Raw genomic sequence first — 22,014 nt, 5'->3', positions numbered from 1 at the left:
ACCCCCTGTCTCTGCAGCTTCATTAGCTCTCCTTCTGCCTCTTCCCAAAACCATGTGTCTGAGCACTGCAGGAACATCATGTCATCAGCGTTGTAGCAGCCGGTTACTTTATCCTGTTTGATGCCATCATTTCATAAATCAGATTAGAAGTCGGCACTGGGTCACTCTGTCCTGACTGAAGTGATGAAGTAGATCTGTGCTGTTAACTGCAGTTATTTTCTGAAAATGTCAGACTGCCTGCCAATATCTTGCCAGGAGTTAAATAAGCATCTGCTGGGTGAGGATTCAAACTCCAGAGTGGAGGCAGTTGTACATAACTGTGAAATGAAAACTCATGGACGGAGCACACACCTCGGACCACCCCATCCTGCGTCTCACTGCCCCTTTGCACTGTGCTTCTGCACAGAAAACTTGTGTGCCCAGCATTTTTGTCCCAGCTGTGTGGGTTTTGTCCAGCTGAGATATCATGAAGCTGACAGTTGTTCCTTAGGGAGGAAAGAACTTCTGAGGAAATAAAGTACTATCTTAAAAAGACAGATTTTTTCCTATGTATTCACTGTATTAATTCAGTGGCTCCCCCAGACATCTGGCAAGTATTGTGACTGTGTCAGAGATTTTGGAGAAGGAGCCTTGGTTCTGATGTGAAATGCAGTACAAGAAAACTGAGAGAAGAAGAAATTGTTGCTTTAAGGAGGGAGAATGTTTGCAACATTGCAAAATGGCATGGGGAGCTTTTACTGCAGGTTGGGATGGGATTAACATCCCTGCGGTGGTGTTTTCAGCTGCCTCCCGCTTGTCTGGAGGTCGTTCAGGACCTGCTGCCCCCCTGCTGCAGCAGTGCCGGCCGTTCGCATTCTTCATCCCCAGAGGGATGCTGGCTCACACGCCGGCCCTTTAACAGTTCCCTTTAGGATCCAAGGTCATAAAGCATTTGGAAACTTGCGGTGTTGTAATAAAAGACACTGGGGATGCTTGGTAAGACAAAGTATCAGTTGTTTCCTTTTGCATAAGTAACGTATGTGTATATATATATGTACACACACACACGCATATACATATACACACATTTGCTTCCGGTTAGTGCACGGAAAGTCAGGTTTTACCATCCTTTTCTAGGTTAGGGAAAGGCCATTGATGTTCTGAACACATGCAAACACTGATGATTAATTTTGTCTATTGTTTTTTATTATTTTCTTAAGATTGCTTTGCAGCCATGTGAGGATGCTGCAGAAGTAGAAATGAAGTGTTTTTACAACAGCAACACCTTTCACACTGACAGTGGGAAGGCAGGACTCCCAGGTTTTATTTCTCTTAAACTTTTAAGTGTGCCTATTACATCAAACCTCCTTGGACCTTCAGCTAACTTTGTGGCTAAAATGGGCATTTCCCTGGTTCTGTGAGGCTGCAGGAAGCAGACCAGACTGGTGGGACAGGAGGGGGACCATGTGTGCTGTCTCGCTGGTGCCCTTGTCCTAATCTGTCCCTGTCCCAGGATGTTTGCTATATTCACTGTTAGCTTTGCATCCACTGGAAGGGTTCAAAGCCGGGAGGATTCAATATTTGGGAGCATGTTCGCTTGCAGGTGGTTAAAGAAATGGCATACGGTTGTTATGACTCAATTCCTGAGCTTGATTTAGTGGCAAGGCTCAACTGGGTTTTCTGGGTTCAACTTCTTGTTCATAAAGATGTCTGCCTCAGTGAAGGAAATGCTTCTCCAGGAGCATCGCAGTAAGAGGCCTTCATCTTTAGAAGAACGAGTGGCCATGAGACCTAGCAAGGATGGGGACGCGAGCTCCTTCAGCCCACATTGTGCTAACAGGGGTCTCCCACACAAGTCCTACAGGATTAACCCATCTCTCCAGGTGAAGGTTTTCTATTTGCAAAGGTAACAGCACTGAGCTGTGCAGGACACGTTTCATTCCCGCTAATTCAGTGCTGTGCAGGGAGAATTGGTCCCTGCTGGGCTGGTGTCAGTGGCTACAGGCATTTTCCCCTCTTTCATGCAGCAGCCATATGGACGTGAGGATGCACGCCGCTTTCACTGCTGGTGGCTTTGCTGCAGCTGCTTTTGCTGCCTTTAAAGTTTTGATCGCCCGAGATAATACTCAAGTTCAGAAGCAGTGCAGCCATGATGATCCCTTACTTGTTGTAAGAATTTATTTTCTTGTTTTTCACCCACCCTTGTAATACCTTACGTGCAAGGTCAGGAGAAGAAAAGATTAAAAAGCCTGTTATGTAGGCTCATATAAATAGCAGTGCCATCAGCAGTGTTATCCCAGAAGGATGTTAGACCTCAAATTCTTCAACGGAGTTTTAAAATAAATCCCCAAAATAGGACTTAGTTCAAAATCAGTTAATTTTCAATTGCATTTTGTTGAATTTTTGCATAACTTTGTCGACATTCGCAGGGAGCGAAACCCATTGTGTCACATCCTCAGCTGCTGCAACTTGGCACAATACCACTGAAGCCAGAGAGGGAACAATAATTGCCATCAACTGAGTTTTTTGGCATTGTGGAGTGGTGAGGAAGGGACACAAATGCTTTCCCCACATGCCCCATAGTAAGTGACCCCAGTTGCCCAACTTCTGCATGGCAGGTTCATCTTTTTCTTTTGCTACTTGGCAGTTTCAGGCTAACCCTTTTTCCCCACTTCTGCCTGCCGAAAGCGAAATGCAAGAAATGAGTCAGGTCTTCCTCGCTCTGGATACATCCCAAAATCCCTTGGAAATTACATTACTGCATTCTAGTAATAGTCGGCATGGATTTTTTCCATCCATGGCACATGGCTACTAATTATGGGCCTTTTCAGGTGGTTGCAGAGGGCTGCCAGTGGGAGTCAAGAGTACTGAGCATCTTAAAGAATGTGATTTATCTCCGTCACAATGTGGGGTGCCAGAAGCTGTTTTGTGAAATATTACAAAGAATCCCAAAATTCACTTGGATATGGGGCCACCTTTCTTGCATTGGGGGTTTTAACAAAAGAAGTGCATATGTGTGTGTGTGTGTGTATATATATGTATGTATGTATGTATGTATGTATTTGCTTTTAATTTTTTTCACCTCTTTCTCTGGTTTACCACGTACATAAAGTCTCCCCTAAAGTTCCTGGAAAAACTTACTTCTTGACCATAGAATTACTTCTAACCATGTATTTATTTCCTTAAAGACATCCCCCTAGCAATTATTTATTGTTGCTTCCTCCCCTCAGTTTCTTTGCTTGCCCCAAACAGACTCATTCCCAACCTCTAACATTAGTGATATCCAAGGGGAAGTTTGAAGTTGGTGCGTATTTGCCATGTTTTTACTGACCTCTCTGGGGAGAAGGAAGGGAGAACATTATGAATGAGCTATGAGTGTCCTCTAGCCCCTCATATGAGTGAAAGAGCTTTATGTGGCCCAGGCGCTGCACTGATGGACCACAGATGTGGCTTGGACACATAGGCACAAAGCTGGGAGCAATAGGGTCTCAGACGCTGGGACCCTATGCTTTACCTACAAGGCTTTATTGCACCTCACCTCAGTGACAAGTTCTCACCTCTTTCCTTCCAAAATGTGTGCTGTTAAAGGGAAGAGCAAAGCAGCCTCGTTTGTTTCTCGCAAGCTGCCAGTGTCTCCCATGTGGGACCTTCTGAGGTTGGGCAGATGATGGGGAGAGGAGATGCCCTCAGATGAGGCTGGGTAGAAGGTGAGGCCAAGGGAAATCTGTTTTTTCTCAGCCTCTCTCACCTGGCTGATCTGAGCCACCACTATTTGAGCGTCTGGGACACAGTCAAATGTTGCACAGGAGCCAGAAGCCCTTCAGGTATCTCTGGTAAGGAAAAGCTGCAGTGGTTGCACCTCCAACTGAGGTTGACTTGGGGACCCACCAGAGTTACAGGAGTGCCCAGCCTGGTTTGCATGAAGGAATGAGCTATTTTGCTGCATTCAAATCATGTGTAGACCATATGCTGTGGATGAAGACAAGGCAAGTTGTAGTGGATTAAAGTATAGCCTTTTAACGTGCTTTCTTCTCTCCTTCTGTCCTTCCCCCAGACCAGGAGTTTTTTTCACTCTCCTGCCCTTAGCTCGAGCTCTGTCGGACACCAGCTAAGGGAACATACCCACTTTGTATGGTGAATTAATGAGTTCAAACGGTGACATTACACAGCAGAGATGTGTGGGAAAGAAAACCTGTGTCAATGTGAAACATGTGTGCATTTGTCCAGAGGATGAGGCATCCAAATCGTAAATCAGTGGCAGGGAGGTAAGGAGAGATGTGTGGGTTTGGTAACAGTTGTCTGACTTAAATGGTGCATTTTACTCTTTTTCATCTTAGGTCTCCCAAGAAGATCGTATTTTTTACTTATCTGTTTTCTCTCTGGTGCTGACTGTAGTTTAAACCATCCAGGTCAGCCTGTTCCCATTTCGTGTCATCTTGTGATTCCTGGTGATGCTTTGTGCACATGAGCACTGTCAGAATCTGCAGGGTATATGCTGAGGGGAATGGAGGAAGGCTGTAAAAGCTGCCCGAGTTGTGTCTCACCTGTTCCTTTGGGCTGACCGGCTCATTGGGGTGTGTTAATGCTGCAGTGATTACGGCATGAGGAAATTAAAAACCTGCTTATCTGCACTGGGAACATTTCCAACAGAGACATGTGAACGTGTCTTGGGGGAGGACACAGAGCATTTATTCATAGAATCATAGAATGTGTTGGGTGGGAAGGGACCTTTAAAGCTCATCCAGTCCAACCCCTGCAGTAAGCAGGGACAATGTTACCAGACCAGGATGCTCAGAGCCCCATCAAGCCTGACCTTGAATATCTCCAGGCATGGGGCATCCACCACTTCTCTGGACAGTGTTCTTTGTCCTATTTATATCAATTGTCCCTTTAAAAAATACTTAGACTGAACTCGCAGTAACTGTACGCATCAGGCAGGGAGTTGTCCTATCACCATGAAATCTGCAGCCCCTCAAGAAGCCACTTCCACACTTAGGTGCAGGCAGCTCTCAGGGATGGGATTAACGTGGGTCTGAGATCCAAAAATACCCTTGTGACTGAGCCTGTACTTTGCAGTATCTCCTCTTCCATAGCATGGTTTCAGTTATCACAGCTGTAGCAGGTGTGGAGGTTGGGGTGAACCCCAGTCCTGGGGTGCTTGCCTTGCCCATGGGAGCAGGCTAAGAAGGGAAGAGCTGGCCTAGGTCAGAGAGAAAATAGGTGGAAAGAAACAAGCCCATGTTGCCAGAATTTTGCAATTTTATCTGATATTTTAGAAATGCCTCCCTTTTTCCTCCTGCACTATCTGCATTAGCAGTCTCTGAGCGTTGCCTTCTGGGCTGAGGGAGAGGAAGACTGTGCTGAATGAAACTGCACCATGTCTTCTCTCACCCTGCAAAGGTCAAGCAGGTCCTGCCAAGATGCTGCAGTTCCTGTTTACGCCATACCTGATGTTACCAATCCCTTCAGCACTCGTGGTAGTTTCTGTGGCTCTTCTGTGATAACTAACTCAACTGGCCCAGCTGAGACATCGGCAAGATAAATCCTTGGAGACCAGCCAGCGCCTGCTTTTATTTTGCACTTGTGTTGCTGATGTCAACCCTTTGAACAAGGCCTCAGGCCCCCGTTAGCACGTGGGGCAGGCGAATACAAAGAGGGTGTTCTTGTCTTGTGAGGATGACAAGAGTCACAAGATCTCCAAGGGGATGCCAGACTGCGAGCATTTGTTGTGGTCCCAGCCACTGCTTATTTCCTCCAGTGACGCAAACTTGTGTCAGTCCTTTTTGGTGGTTGAGCGCGTGCGAAGGGAGACGCCAACCTCCCCAGCATTCCTCTGCTTGTACGTGCACATGTGTTTGCGCAAACCCGGCAATGACGGGCTTGATTCAAAGAGGACTCGGTGGGGTGGTTTGGTCTGTGGGCTGCCGGAGGTCTGAACCAGGCGGTGTCAGGCTGGAAATCTCTGGATGGAGACCTGGAAGGAGCGTGGGGTGTGTATGTAACGCCTCACATTGCTGAGACTAGCAGAGGCTGGATCTTAAACTTCTCAAGCTGCAAGCAAGAGCTTCCCAGCAAGAGCTAAACATTTGCCATAGACATCTGTAACAGATGTGGGGAAGAAATAGCATCCTCTTAGCTAGCCTATGATAATAATCATAGCCTTGGAGATAAATACCCTCCTGCCTGTAGTTTTCAGGGCAATCATTTACAATCTGGTCAAAGCAGAGATTAGACTTTATGATCTCATGATGTTGAATTTGCCTCCCACTCTGCAAAGGGAAAAGAAAGCTATTCACGTTGAATGGTGCCTACAGCTTTAGGACCTATAGTTTATAGGTTTATAGGTTTGTTAAGATTAATGATTTAGTCCTCAGTACCTCAGCAACCCCTTTCTCATTGAATAACCATATGTCTCTCTGATCTCTGGTGTTGCTGTAGTTTGTTTTTGAGGGGTACAGCAAGGGCAGGACTATGTGTGAGAGCAGCAGCGTAATGGCCGGTGTTGACTTGCATTGCCTTACTGAATGTTAATAGTTGAAAATGCACCATGCAAAGGGATTTTATAATTTCAATAGTATTCTGTAGAAGTCGCTATATTCCAGGTAACTCTGACCCGTCCCTGACATTGTAGGGCTCCTTGAAAGCATTCCCCTGTTCCTGTAAATAAAAGCAATTCCCACTGCTTTGACTGAGGTACGGGTAACAACTTGTACAGAAAATCTTTCTGGTTTGGAATGAAAAAGTCCTTTTTCTCCGTGGAAATGGAATATTTAGTACACGTAAGTTCTCCCAAAGGAAGATTATTTCTTTTGGTTTGTAATATTTTGCTATCTTTCCATGTAATTGAAATTTACCCAATGTGTTCCTGACCTATGATGAGAATTTCTAGATGCTGCAGCAGTAATGAGATTTCCTTGATTTTATTGTGTTCTGTACAGGCAGGTGCACACAAACTGAGGTTCTTACTTGACATCCTCAACAAGACATGGGACAGCTTTAAAAGTCTGTACCTAAGCTAAAATATTTGGCTGGGCCACCTGCAGCTGTGGGGCTCCTGTGCAAAAGGTCTCTGTGGTGCTGAAGTGGGTGTGGCTATGTCCCAAATGCTTTTCCAATAGGAACCTTTGCTCTTATATTTGGGAGAGAATGTTTCTACGGAGCTAAAGTACTCTGTGCTTTGATTTGCCCTGATGTTAGTTGGAAAATATGAGAAAAATTACTGTAAACATTTTCTTGCCTGATTGATAGATTTTTTTTTCCTCTTCCACCTTAAAATACTGTCTATTTATTTCTTGAAGTCTCAGATCTAATGCTTGAAATTAATGACTTTTTTTTGTTTGGTTCCCAGAGAAATAAATTCTCTGCTATTATAAATTAATTAAATTACAGATCAGACTTGAGTGCTGCTACAGGTGCGGAAAGCTTTTCTCTGTCTTCCTAACTTCTCCAATCTTATTATCTGGCATGACAAATTTCCTACAATTGACCTACCAGCTTTCCAGCAGCTAAGTATATGGCCAGTCATTCTTCTTAGTGAAAATTAGCCAATCCTTTTTTAACATGGAATTAATGAAGTGATGAAAATTTACATCAGCAAAGGATTTATCACAGTATTTTACACACAGCCTTACTACTGAATTAAAGACATTGAATGGTTCCATAAATGCCAAACGTTGTTGATAATCCAAGACTTGAAGTCTTAATTCTGCCACTTTATAGTTAAGCTGGTAGAGAATAAGTATAAAAGATTAGAGATTTTTTTTCCTCCCTTTAGTTCGAAATATGCTTATTTTCTTGCTCCACTACAAATAAATGATTACTTGCAGCAAAGTTATGATTGTGCTGATTGGTGATCTAAGGAATTTAGATTTTTTTAGGAAGACAGTTGCCCTGCTGGCAACTCTGCAGAACAAAAAGATACTGTGGTTTCCCTAAAACTTTCCTCTTTTATCTTTACATCTGCTACACAAAGGAGCCAACTGTCAAATGCCAAAATGCATATGGGCAAATGAGTCCTCCTCTTGTCTTCTTCACTGACCCTGAAGTCTTTATTTCACTTTAATGAGTGGAAGCTGGAGGTAATTCATATAGCCTGACAACTGGCCGAACATCTATAGCTTATGTGAGACCTTGAAGAACTTTAGTGTCCAGACTGAAAGAACCTATGTGGTCATTGGGAACCTACTCAGGAAAACTTGGCAGTCCCAGAAGTAGCATTAATAAAATATATACTCAGTAATTATTCAGTTTTTCAATCAGATAGATAGGTGTTATGGGGTGTTGCTATTGAACGCTATTCTCATTTTTTTCCTAGTGTCTTTAAAAAAATACCGTACACCTCGGTTTGAGCTCTTGCCATTGCATGTAGGCAGTGCACGTGTAAAGTAATCATTGGAAGAGTAAGAATTAAGCCAGATCAGGAGACAGTGACTGTTTCTGCACTAATAAGTAAAGCCAAGTCCCAGATGTCATGACTAAACTCTTTCTTCTTATCTTCTGCCAAGCAGAGAGGGCATATCCAAACAGTCCTGAGGAAATATTGTTCCCTGAACCATGCCTAAGCTTCACCTGGGACGAAGTTGATGAGCTCAGGTGAAACCAAGGGAGGGAGCCCACCAGCACTTCCCTGGTGAGGCCAGTCATGATTCAGTGCTCAAGCCTCTCCCCTGAGCAGGGTTTGTTTGCCAGAATGGAGGTAAGGTTACTAAACACAATTACTGATTTGGGGCGGGAGGCAGGACTGTTGGGCATTGCAGTCATTCAGAATGGGTGCATATGTTCTTGTTAAAGAATTTACTTAGATTTTGTGATGTGCATTTCTGTGTCCCTGGAAAGTCTTCAGTCAAGGCCCAGATATGGGCTATTTCTTGGTTCCAGAATGATGCTGATATGATGCCCAAATGTGCTATAAAAAAGAAAACCCTAGTCTTCAACATTCAGCACAACTGAAGGATTTGAGCTGTTTCATCTTGTTTTGGGTTAGTGGTTTAAAAGACAGAGGGACTGATGGGCTCTGCCTTAGTGTAAAATAAGCCCATTCACCTTTGCATCAGTCTCCATCTCTGAAACAGACACAAAAGCTGCCCCTACTTCAACAGGTAACTGGAAGGGACATGTGGGCAAAACTGCTTATTGCAGGCTCCTTCCCAATCCCCCATCCTGGTTCCTGAATTTGTAGACTCCCTTTTTGCTGACAAGAATTTATCACTATTCATCATTATTTCATAGGAAAACAGGAGATGAAGCAGCTTTTTCCTGTTATTTTTATCTTCACAACTACCTAGGAGCAACCAAAAGTAGGACTTACATAACTATTCAAAAGGACTGTGGTTAACTTCCCTTGGAGAAACACTCCCAATGCTGGGATTTTGCTATGTGCAAGTGCAATCCACCACTGTGAATGGTACAAGATCTGGGACAAGAACAACTAGATCTCTTGTAAAAGTGGGTGTTGACTGCCAGCTTCAACCCAAAGCCACATCCTTTTGCTGCTCCTCTATTCTCTTAGCACCTAGATCTGACCCTGATCTGAACTTCACCTAACTGTCCCATGCTAAGAGCTGCCCTTCTGGGCCCCTGATGTCAGCTCAAGATACTTCCATGGCACAGTGATAGCTACATGCAATAGTGTAATCTTTTCAAGCCAACAGGGTCATCTACCTTGTGTTGTTAATGACTGTTAGACTCTTAAAAACAAAAAAATGTGCTGCAGACAAACTCTGAATAGAATGGTCCATCACATCTGCTGCTGGCCCCATGCAGACTGGCTGCTCAGTGTATACAGGGCTTATATGAAGAGGAGTTTCAAGACTACTTATTGCTAGGAATACTCTGAAATAGTGGATTAAGGCTTTGAAAGGAGTCTTCCTGGGCACTTTGTCCAGAGAAGCCTGTAGTGGATTTACTGAGGTTGCTCATGCTGTCACAAAACAGCAATGCTGAGTGTTGATCTCATGTGACATGGACATGAGGAACCAGGGTTAGCTCACAAAGAACAGTTTTTGGGTTGTGCGAAGGAGAGGAGTGAGCATAGCTTCGTCCCTTTGCAGGACGTAAAAAGAGAGACCTGTGCATTTGTGTCGGGTCCCTGCATGTCCCAGGGAGGAGACGCTGTGGCTGCTGCAGCAATGAGTTTGGAGTAAGGCTTTCATGTGCTTCGGAGCTGGTAGGGTTGCTGGGGAAGCAGGCAGGAGTGGTTTTGCCTTGGCTTTGTGGAAAGCCTGGTTTGTGCCTCAAGAGTAGTGGTATGGTGGGTGTAGCTGTAGTTCCTGGGTTTGTATTTTGCTGTTGGTTTTGTGTCTCTGAGCTTGAGAGGGGGATGTGCAAGAAGTTTTTGATTCTGGACCCAACACTGGTGTACAGACACCTCTCTGGAAAGGCAGTGTTTCCAGTCGTTTGCCAGCAGGTCTATTACCAGGCTTTCTCCAGAGAGAGTTCAAGGTTCAGATTCTTGGATTCTGGGATTCACAGACTAAATCCAAGATTAAAGGTCATCCTTCATGGTGAAGAAGCTGAAGTTGCGTAAACTCTCTTTTAAAGGTTGTCTCGTTCTCTCTAAATGGTGGTGTTCCTTATTTTTAGTTCTGTGCTGCCATAAAGTAACTCAAAACTAAGTATCCTCTTTTGTTTTCCTTTATCTTGAATTTTCTAGCTTCCTCAGCCATGTCTCAGCTTTGTCTGGCTCACACAGGGGAGACAGAGAACAAAATGGACAAAAATAAGTTTGTCAGATGAAGATAAGTGTCTTTTCAGATGCCATCAAAAGAGCCTGGGAGGGCCTGGCAAGAAATTCCCCTCCCCTCTTGTTTCTCAGTGGAGAAAAGACAGACGTGAGCATGTACGTGGATTCAGAGGTCAGCTTAGACCAAACCAGGACAAGGGTTGGGCTCAGACTCAAACTGTTCTCACTGGGGTTTGGCTGCCAATGGTGGATAGCTCCCAAGATCTGATGGTTGCATGAGCCTTTTTCAATCTTGTCTGGAGAGCTAGGTGAGATTGGTCAGCTTCCTCATGGCGAAACAGGCCCTTTTCTGAAGTGAGAGTGTAGAAAGCATCATAGAATGGTTTGGGTTGGAAGGGACCTTAAAGCTCATCCAGTCCAACCCCTCTGCCATGGGCAGGGACACCTCCTACCAGACCAGGCTGCCCAAAGCCCTGTCCAACCTGGCCTTGAACACTTCCAGGGAAGGGGCATCCACAACTTCCTTGGACAACCTGTGCCAGTGTCTCATCACCCTTACAGTAAAGAATTTCCTCCTATTCCCCCTCATTCTATTGCTACCTGCCCTTGTAAAAAGTCCCTCCCCAGCTTTCCTGTAGGACCCTTTCAGAAGCTGGAAGGCCACAATAAGGTCCCTCCAGAGCCTTCTCTTCTCCAGGCTGAACAGCCCCAACTCTCTCAGCTGGTCCTCACAGGGGAGGTGCTTCAGCCTCTGATCATCTTTATGGCCCTCCTCTGGACTCGCTCTAGAAAAGATTCATAGAGGAGCAATGAGCCTGTGGGCAGATTTTCCCAAAGGAGGCTGAGGCTCCCCTGCTGTGTTACTGCCTTTGTTGCTTTTTTTAAGCAAAAATCTTTGTAAAATCTTCAACACAGTGTGGACAGCTGTGACAGCAGTGGATGGTTACCATGACCAGTGGAGTTACAGTCATCTTGGGATGAGATCTAGGCAATTGAGTAGGACCATGCAAATGTTAGGTTTCCTCAAGCAAAGACATGAGAATTAACAGCAAAAAAAATGAGCTAGTGCTTTGTGAAGGGAGAGCATTTGCTGCCTGCACCCGTTTGCTCTGTGCGGGGGGAGAGGCCTGTGCACAAACTCAGATGTGCCCAGGTGCTGGTCTAAATTGTGCTGGCTGTTTTGTGTAGTCCAAGGCCTACACACTTTTCTGAGTTTTATCCCTTGGAGGTATCATTTTTTTTCTCATCCTGACTTCATTTTCCTCTGGATTATTTGCCTTTGCCTTAACTCAGTACTGCACTGTGGCACATAGCTCTCACCTTATTTCTACAAATGGGTCAGAAATCAGTCAAAGCTGTTGGCACTTCTGTTAACATGGTAAAGCCCTGATGACTGCCGGGATTTGGGAAAATGAGATTGGGGGTGGTTGGGTCCATATCATACCGAAGGTATCAGTGACATGTGAACGCCTCCCTCTCTAACATACACTCTCCTGTTTGGTTTTACATTTCGTCAGCATCACTTTGGGTGAGCTATGGTTGTATGTACCTGAAGGATGTAGTTCCCCCAGCTGCCTGCCTTGTTTAATCTGCTTGCTAAATGCTTTTCTTTTTGGCAGTGCTTTCTTGGCAAGTTCTCCAAAATTTTCGTGTGGTGCAATCACTGCAAAGACTGTTCATGAGGTTGGGATCTAAAGCCCCTTTGAATGGGCAAGGATTTTCATATGAAGAGATTTCCTGGCTCTATTACTAACTCTGCTTTTTGGTTTTGCCTTTTATTTTTTTTTCCAGGTTGGTGCAGTCCTATGATGTTATCAAGTGGTTGAAATGTGCCAGTCATGAGCCCTATTCAAATGCTGTAGGGTGTGCTAGGAATCTCAGGGATAGAGAGAAAATTTCTTTTCAACCCCAATTTGTCTTGATGCCTAAAAGAGCCTAAATAGTCAATGCTCATCTAGAAAAATGGAAGGGAATAAGGAAGGGGAAAAAAAGTGGAAAGGAAAAGGAAAAGAAAAAAAAGAAAAATATTTTTTAGAAAGATGGAATGGTTTTCATTGAAAACAGAAATTTGTTTTTCTTATTTACTGTCTGAACATACCAGTAGTTTTGCTAATCTCATCCTGATACTTTTATAGTTTTATAGTGTGTACTATTAAAGTGCATGCATTTGATTTAAAAAGGAATATCATTTATTATGTAAAATTTAACCTTACATTAAGATTAATTTTCTAAGTTTGCAATTTATGCTCGTGCATATGAGCATGGGAGTGCATATTTCGCAGTACATCAGCACCAGGCTCATCTGTGCATGGGTGCTGTTACTGCAGAGTTGAAGTCCAGCCTCCAGTTTAATTCTGGGACATCCTTTAAAGAGACCCCTGCCCTTCTGTGTCCAGGTAGGGTGATACTTGCTGCCACCCTGGAACATATGGAAACCTACTGAGAAAGTAATTTCTGTAGGAGTTAATATTTGTTGTTATTTTCATACTGTGTACTGAGGGAAGGGGGGATGATGTGGGAACCCACCCATTTGCAGCGTTAAGTAATTTGGACTGTTATGGGGCAATGTCTGGTGTTGGCCATGCAGGGTCTTGTGCAGGTTCCTGCTGCCTCAGTTTCTCCTTGTTTGTCAAATAACAGCAATCATTTCATCTGTAAATGCATGGGATTTGAGGTGAGTATTTAGCAGCATTAATTCGTAGTCTTTGCAAGAGCTCCTTCTTCTCTGCTCCGACCCAGAGCAGTTAAACCTTCTCTCTGCCAAAATATAATAAATTGCAGGTCTGACCCCTAACGATTCCTCGTCCGGGAAGCAAGGGATGTGGGCGATTTATCTCCCAGTGATTAAACCTGCAGACAAAGAAGGGCAAATTGCCTGAACAAAGCTACTGGCCATGCATTATTCACCGGCCGTGGAGGACTCTGTGGGGGGGCACAGATAGAGGCCAGAGTGTCCCATGGCTTTCGGGAGGGTTTCCGTGGAGTGTGCACCCCACAACGGTCCCTGTCCCCATCACATCCCCCTCGGGGTGTCATGGGGCTGTAGATGGCAGCAAAGGCTGTGGGATGAGAAGGCACAGTTGGGGCTGGTTTCATCCACTCCCCAGCCTGAGCTTTGCAGGGCAATGGGGAGAGGAAGGGTTATCACCCCACTGTTGGAGCTAAGAAGATCTGTTCTCTAGACAGTAGGGAAGTGACCATGGAGAGGAGATACTCACTCTGCATTTGTGTGTGTTTAACCCTGTGTTTGACGGGAAAGCCCACTGCCTTGTTGGGATTATTCTAATCCCATCTGTGCTTTTGCTGCTCTTGGCCCCTCTGTTGTCCCATATACAAGACTAGTGCTTCATGGAGCAGCCCAGAGGTCTTTGCCTCCTCCCCAGGCACACAGGGACCTGTCTGCTGCTCAGGAACAGGAGGAAACACAGCAAATAATCTCTTCTGCTGCTTTGCTTTGATGGTTGCTAAACATTTTTTTTTCCCAGCTCAAGTTACACTGTCCAGCAGGATATGCATATATTAAGCAGCTTTTAGGTTTAGCTGCAAGTTATGAGATCTCTCCTGATCTGCATCAGTGGTGCCTCAGTCTCTGTGGCTGTTGGACCCTGGTCTCCTCAGTCCATCAAAGAATCAATGGGTGGGACATGGTGTTCTGGGGTGAACTCCCTAATATTTGCTCCTACAAATGATGAGGATCCTAATTGAGCTGGGGCTAATGACCAGCGTGTCACACCTGACACATGAGGCTGTGCAAGCCTTCAGTAAGAGTGTCTGATGCCCATCCTGATGAGAGGTGAGCTCTGCTGGCCCTTCTGACTGATGGTCAGCTTTGGTGCACTAACCCACACTACCCTTTTCTCTGCAGGGTAACCAAGCTGGGAGCAATCTTATCCTTTAAACTCAGGGCTGAAAAGTAGAGGTATAGGAGAATACACCCAGATAAATGCTCTTCAGTCAGCTCACATGTTGGCCTTTCATCCTGACCCTTACTCTGGTGTCCCTGGCACTGCTGTGTGAGAGCAGAGGGAATTAATCCACTCAGCTACTCCTTTGCTAACTCTTCCCTGATCTCCCAGTTGCAACGCCCAAGAAAACTGATCCAGGGCCAGCCATGATGTAAGACCAGGGCAGGGGATGTGCACAAGTGCCAAGGAGTGAGTGCGACGGCTCTGTTTGCTGAAATAACATTGTTTGGTGGGCTAAAAATGGGAGTGCAGGCCACCTTTAAACTGTGCCAACTGGCTATTTCGAGTCTGGGAAATAGGCAATATCTCTAGGGTGCTAGAAGTTCAGGAATTCTCTTTATTTTGATTGCACATATGTAATAGAGAATCCAGTGTCCTTTGCTCTGGCAAGATGTAAGCAAGTGTTGAAAAGTAGCAGTATCCTGGCTGATGTTTCTCCAAAGTGAAATGCATCTTCTGCATCCCTAAGTATGGGAAAGGGTTTTGGCCAATAACCACGATCAGGAAGAGCTGCCTGGCTGTGGATGAATGTGCAACGATGGCGCTGTAGGAAGCAGGTTGGTGGCTCTGTGCCAGGGATCGATGGCAATCCGAAATGGCTGCTCCAGTGCAATGTGTAGACTCATCCCCTGTGCGTCAGACCTGCCTCATACCCAAATGACTTCTTTCCCTTGAGCAACCTTCTGTGGTATATCTTGTCACTGAGCTTCATGCAGTTACAAAGACCAGCCTAGCTGAAAATGGGCAAGAAGCACTTTGGGGTCTGTCATTACAGCTTTTCTGTAACAGCTGGGGGACTTGCATGGCAGGGTCTGATGTTGGTCACACTTACATCAGTATCTGCCCAGACTTACTGGAATTGGTTAAACTGCGGGTCATGTGAAATTGGATGGATGCAATTGTAATGTGAGAACAAAAAGAAATGGTATTGCACCCATCAGCTCTGGTCCATGAATAACAGAGATTTCTGGTTTGCAGGATGTGGAATAATTGTTTAATTATCTGGGTTTACTGGGATTATTCTTCCTTTTGGTCACTTCTTTAAAAGCACAATGTTTAAAAACAAGGTTGCAGGACATGGGGTGAGCCCATGGAGCCCTCATGCCCCTTCCTGGAGTATGGACCTCCACCAACAGAGACCCTCAAGAGCCATTCCCTAGTGAGATCACCCTTCCCATCTCCATGGCCCTAAGGCTGTGGGATTTGCATGCTTCTACTCAAAGGGCCTTTGAAGGAGACAGTCAGTGCTAAGGGAGAGCTAACAAACGATCCCTCCTGCTCCTCCTTGCCCTGCTGGCAGCCTAGGGGCCACATTACTTTAATTAATCAGTAGGCTCACGCAGTGACACTGACACAAATGGCACCTGCTGTCGGCCTCTCCACCTAAGTGCGGGTGATGAATGGCATGGGGTGTGCTGGCCAGTGATTCCAGTTGGCCGAGTGGAGATAGATGCTTATGTCCCTCTCTGTGGCGGAGGAGTTTATCATAATGAAGAGTGAACGTGGAGGGCAAGCAGCTCCAGCCTGCTCTCCCAAGGAGGGTGCTATGGGCCAGTTTGCAGAGAGCCTTTGCCAGTCGTTTAGAAAGTCACAGAAGAGACCCTGTTCTCCCTTGTGTGCCTATGGTTGGGTTTGATGCAGGTTAGTCACATTTTAGAGGATATTTTAGGTACCTGTGTAAGGGAGGCTGGTAGCTGCTGCTCATTCTCTGCAGGTACAATGTACCATGAGTTCCTCTCCCACATCAGAAATGCCCTGGCTGGTGCCACCGGGAGTGCAGCTCTGGTCCAGCCTGTGGGAGGTGGAGATACTGCTTCTGCCATGCCTGGGTCTGCCAAGTAGGGCTTCAAGACTGGTCTAGCTTCCCCAGAAGAAATCAGCACTAGGTATATCTTCAGATCCTGCTCACCCAGACGGGTTTTGATGATCCTTTTGGTACATCCAAAGGAAGAAGTCTGGGTTTTCCAAGTACCCTGAATCCCTCATTGCTCCTCTACCTGCCAGCCCTGTCTCACTGTGAAATCCCAAACCCAATCCCACCATGCATATGCCTTCGAGGACAGGAAAGCCTATGGACAGTAGGGTGACCCACCACAAATCATGTTCTGAGGTGATGCAGCAAGGACTGTCTCCATGCCTGGAATAGCAGAAAAAGGAACAATGCCATCAGAGGGCTACATACCTCTCCACATCTGGCCAAGGAGACGAGCCTAGGGTCTGTGTCAAGCATCTGTGAGGCTCTCAGTGCAATTTTTCCCACAGCACCTGAGCTCAGCAACTGCTTTCAGTGCCTGTGACTGATAGCAGAAAAAATGTTTTGAAAGGAGCCAGGACAGAGGGCACTTATGTATATGCCCAACTCCCCTTTTTCAAAAGTCTCTCACAGGTATCAAACATGGTCAGGTAGTGGGGTGTCCAATGGTGGAAATGACATGGGGGCTGGAGGAAGAGAATAGTGATGGGGCCAAGACCAGGTCCAGTTTGCCAAGCCTGACCTCTGTGGGATTTGGCCTGTCTGTTAATTAAGGGACTGGATAGGAAATGCAGCGTCTGGACCACAGAGCCTTGCTCTCTGGTGCTCAGACTGGCTGCACACCAGCTGCAAAACCTCTGGGGTCTCTCTCAGGTCTGGCTCACCAGATCAAAAGGCCATGAACAGCTTCCAATGAGGGATTCATTGGAGCCTTCTCCAGCGGCCACAGAGTGAGCTTTTAGCGTCTGCAATGTTTTGTTAACTATGCTACGTGACTGAAAAATCGATAGTTGTATTGTTATTGACTTCTCTAGGATTATTTCAGCAGCCTCTATTAAGGATCTCATTCTTGAAGTAATTATGTAGTTATTAAGAGTAATCTTTATAAATGATGATATGCTTCTGCATAATCTCATCCAATTAATCTTGGTATATAATCCATGTGGTTTTTTTTTTCATAGGGGAATTGGTGCAGAGTTCCTTGTTGTTTTACTAAAAGAACCCAAAAAGCCTTCCAAGCACCAAATTTTTGCAGCCTGTGCTGAGCAGTGTGATTTAAGACTGAAAATACATGTTTCTGTCTGAAGTTTTTGACAGTGCAATTTGAGTGTGAAGAAGTGTCCAGTCTTTTCTCCTCTGACAGCTCATTGTATGGGTCTATGTGTCAGTGCACCAGATGGGGACATTACCCAGACTGGGGTCACCAGGGCGACCTTTACTCATCGCTCTGCCACCGAGCTGGACATGCGAGGAACTGGAGATGCCGTCTGCATCCCAAATGAGATCAGCGTACCCAATCTTCCCTTTGCTCTGCCTCTGGACCCATTGATCACTGTCAGTAAGTGTCTGCTGGGTGTCCCCTGAAATAAAGCCTTTTTCTGTTGCTTGCTGTCTGGATCCCATCAAGGGCTGAAAACTCCTTTTGACTTCAGTGATACTTGGATCATTTTCTTTGAAAAAGAGAAAATATAATACATAGAATCATAGATTGGGTTGGGTTGGAAGGGACCTTAAAGCTCATCCAGTCCAACCCCTGCCATGGGCAGGGACACCTCCCACCAGATCAGGTTGCTCAAAGCCCTGTCCAACCTGGCCTTGAACACTTCCAGGGAGGGGGCACCCACAACTTCCCTGGGCAACCTGTGCCAGTGCCTCACCACCCTCACAGGAAAGAATTTGTTCCTAATATCTAGTCTAAATCTACCCTCTTTAATTCTGCTCCAAATCCTCTGAAGAATTAGAAATAATATCAGTTAAAAACTGTGGAGTTGACTCAAGAACAACTTGTGCTGCTCTAGACACACAGGACAGGTTTTGATTTGCAATGCAATTGCTGTTAAAATGCAGAGGAATTTGTGGTCTGCAGACGGCAAGTTAGTCCACATCTATGGACCAGCTTGGTTTTCCTACCTTCTTCTCAGATTCCAGCTTCTGTCCAAGATGGGACGTAAGATCTTGTACCAAATTAAATATTCCACATCTCCCCATCCATGTGAAACAGAAAAAGCCCTTTCTTTCCTCTTACTGCTTTAGGATAGAAGTTGTTTAAAGCTCAAAGTGCTGGTTGTGGGCTGCCCAGAATTTTACTGTTAAACTTTTTTGCTGATGGCAGCTGACGGAAATTTTGAGACATGTGGAGACGTATACTCCAGGGCATTCCAGAACTTTGTTACATTGACCCCAAGTTGGTCAGGTTTCTGTTCTCTCTTGCAACACTGGACTACTGGTCCTTCAAGAGCACTGCTCCAGGTTGATGCTGGTGTCCATGAGTGCAGAGATGACCCTCCCATCTCATAGGTGACTCCTGGGCAGGCTGACACAAGGGGTTAGAATTGGATCCCTGGAGCCCTCAGGAAAAGGACTTGGGGGTACCAGTAGATGAAAAGCTGGACATGAGCTGCCAATGTGTATCTGCAGCCCAGAAGGCCAAATGCATAGGGCTGCATCAAAAGAAGCGTGGCCAGCAGATCGAGGGAGGTGATTCTACCCCTCTAGTCTACTCTGCTCTGGTGAGACCTCACCTGCAGTACTGCATCCAGCTTTGGAGCCCCCAACACAAAAAAAGACATCAAAGTGCTGGAGCAGGTCCAGAGGAGGCCACAAAGATGATCAAAGGGCTGGAGCACCTCTCCTACAAAGATAGGCTGAGAGAGTTGGGGTTGTTCAGCCTGGAGAAGAGAAGGCTGTGGGAGGACCTTTTAGCGACCTTCCAGTACCTGAAAGGTGCCTATAAGAAATCTGGGGAAGAACTGTTTACAAGGTGATGTAGCAATAGGATGACAGGTAATGGTTTTAAACAAGAAAAGCGTAGATTTAGGTTGAATATTAGGAAAAAGTTCTTCAATATGAGGGCGATAGATCACTGGAACAGGTTGCCCAGAGAGGTGGTGGAGGCCCCATCCCTGGAGATATTCAAGGTCAGGCTTGATGGGGCTGAGAGCAATCTGATCTGGTAACATTGTCCCTGCTCACTGCAGGGTTGTTGGACTGGATGATCTTTAAAGGTCGCTTCCAACCTAACACATTCTATGATTCTATGGAGGGATATCTCTCCTTTCCAGCCTGCACCAACTCCTTCCAGGCAGTGGTCAAATTTACCTTTGGAAAGTAGAAATGAGAAGTGGAATGAAATGGTGGAGTTTGCGCTCTTTTCAGTGATCACATGTGTTTCATCCTGAAGTACCCCAGTCCTGTGGAGCTACATTAGCAGCACTGCTTGTGTTTTCAGCAGAGAGACCGTGATGTGACTTTACCGTGAAAACTGAACTCCCCCTTCAACTGCGCTTTGTCTGGGGGCAGGAATTAAATGATCACTGATGCTGTTTTGTTGCACCAGTTTTGTGGGTAATCAATGCTCTTCATAAGCTACATGGGGGAAATGTTAAAGTCACATTTGACAAATAGCAGAGCTTTCTTCCTTTTCTAGAGAGACTTCAAAACACTTAGGATTAATGTAGCACATGAGTGTAACAAGACTTTGCCAAGGTATTCTCTGCACCTTTGGCTCCCACAAAGTATATTTTAGTCTTTTCCCTTTGGACCACTTCTAAAGTGTGAGCCCATTGTAAAGACCCTTGGAGGGTTGCTTTGATGGAGATTTCTTCCCAGGAGAAGAAAAAAATTTGGAGAGTTGAAATAACTTGAGCAGATTCTTCCCTTGGTCAATGTGGTCATGAGTCACAGTGAGATGAGAGGCACTGCCAAAACTTCACCCAATGCTTCCTGACCACTTGGGTGTCTCCTCACCTGCAGGCCCCTTCTTGTTCATTCCAGGGATGTGATGGATGCTTTGGAGATCAGGAGAAATCAAGAACTAACACAGAGCTGCCCTTGCTATTACCTCCTCAGCTGTGCATGGCAGTCTCAGGTTTTGTATTCCTCCAAGTTCTCTGTTTGAAAGACTTAAGCTTGATTTCTTGGGAAGTGTTCATGGCCAGGTTGAATGGGACTTTGAGCAATCTGACCTAGTGAAAGATGTCCATGCCCATGGAAAGGGATTTGTACTCGATGACCCTTAAATATCCCTTCCAATCCAAACCTTTCTATGATTTTCAGTGGATCTAAGCATCCAGAGGTTCTCTTACTGCTTAGCCATGTACTTTTTCCCAAATCCTCCTTTGCAACACATTCTCTGCAGTTTCAAACTTTGGTAGAGCTGTGATTTGGCTGTGCTTATACAAAACTACTATAAATATGCAGCTGCTCCCTTGCTTTCTCCCTAGTATTTTTACGTTATTTAGTTTCCCAGACGCATACATTTTAAAATCCCTTGTCACGTTACTATCAGACACAGGGGAAAGTACAGACTGCTGTGTTAAATCACACAGCTGCAATGAGCCTAAGCAATACTCAGTGGTGCATGGATGTGCCAATTAAGTATGCATCCTACTTGCACAGTCTGGACGCTTTTCTCCTTCAGAGGGGTCTGATTGTTTGCTTGCAATTTGGTAAGTCTAATGAGGCTGAAAAGAGGTCAGATCACCTGTAAATGTCTTAGGAGTGTGAAAGCAGATGTGAATCTGTGTCTGTAAAATTTAATGTTCCAAAGACTTCAAAGTAAAACAAAAACAATTTCCCCGGAGTCCTGACTCTGCAGACTGAATATAAAAATAGTTGTCTCATAGTCTGCATAACCTTTGGGACTCTGGAAAGAAAGTGCCTGCCAGACTCAAAGACTTGTTGCGTTCAGTCTGTCACTTGTCAAACCCAATGCTGTCATTTCAGAATAAATACCAATATGCTGACATTTCTGTTCATTGTGCCCTGGCTGTAGACATCCCTGTTGGAAAAAACACCTGCAGGGCTCCTTTGGCCACAGGTGGTTTCTGCTGAAATTAGTGGTTAAGCTTCCATTGATTTTCCTAGAAGAAGAACCAGAACTCTTGCGCACGTTTATCAACCACAGCAAAATGTACTTTATGCAAGACTGAGGTTACAAAGATTGTGACTTTCTGTGCTCTCTCCTAGGAAGCCTTCCTATTCCAGAGAGATAAGGGGACATATATGAACCTTCACCTTTCTTTGAATCAGGCCGCCTTTCACCTTGGGAAAGCTGTGATGACATGAGCTGGAGAATAGGCATAAGTTAAGTTGAGTTTGCCCCTTTAAGGATTAAAAAGGACTTGCGTTTTAAATGTTGCCTCTTGTTATTACATTATTAATAATTATTTATAGCATTGTTATTTCTTTGCAAGTTTGTTTTAGGCATGAAATACACATTTAGGTTATTGACCCTGCAAAAATTTTAGGTTCTAGGCAGACAAGTGAATAAGCAGACAATATTAGCAGCTCCAGTTTACAAAGAGAGATCTAAGCACAAACTTAGCAAGACAGGTTTGACATATGTGTAATGCAAAGTATGTGTGTAGTCACTGGGGTAATCAGCAGTGCCAGATTCCAGAGGTGCCAGAGATATT

This window comes from Mesitornis unicolor, unplaced genomic scaffold, assembly GCF_000695765.1.
Source record: "Mesitornis unicolor isolate BGI_N332 unplaced genomic scaffold, ASM69576v1 scaffold15254, whole genome shotgun sequence".
In the NCBI taxonomy this organism is placed as follows: domain Eukaryota; kingdom Metazoa; phylum Chordata; class Aves; order Mesitornithiformes; family Mesitornithidae; genus Mesitornis; species Mesitornis unicolor.
This window is presented reverse-complemented; position numbering follows the sequence as displayed.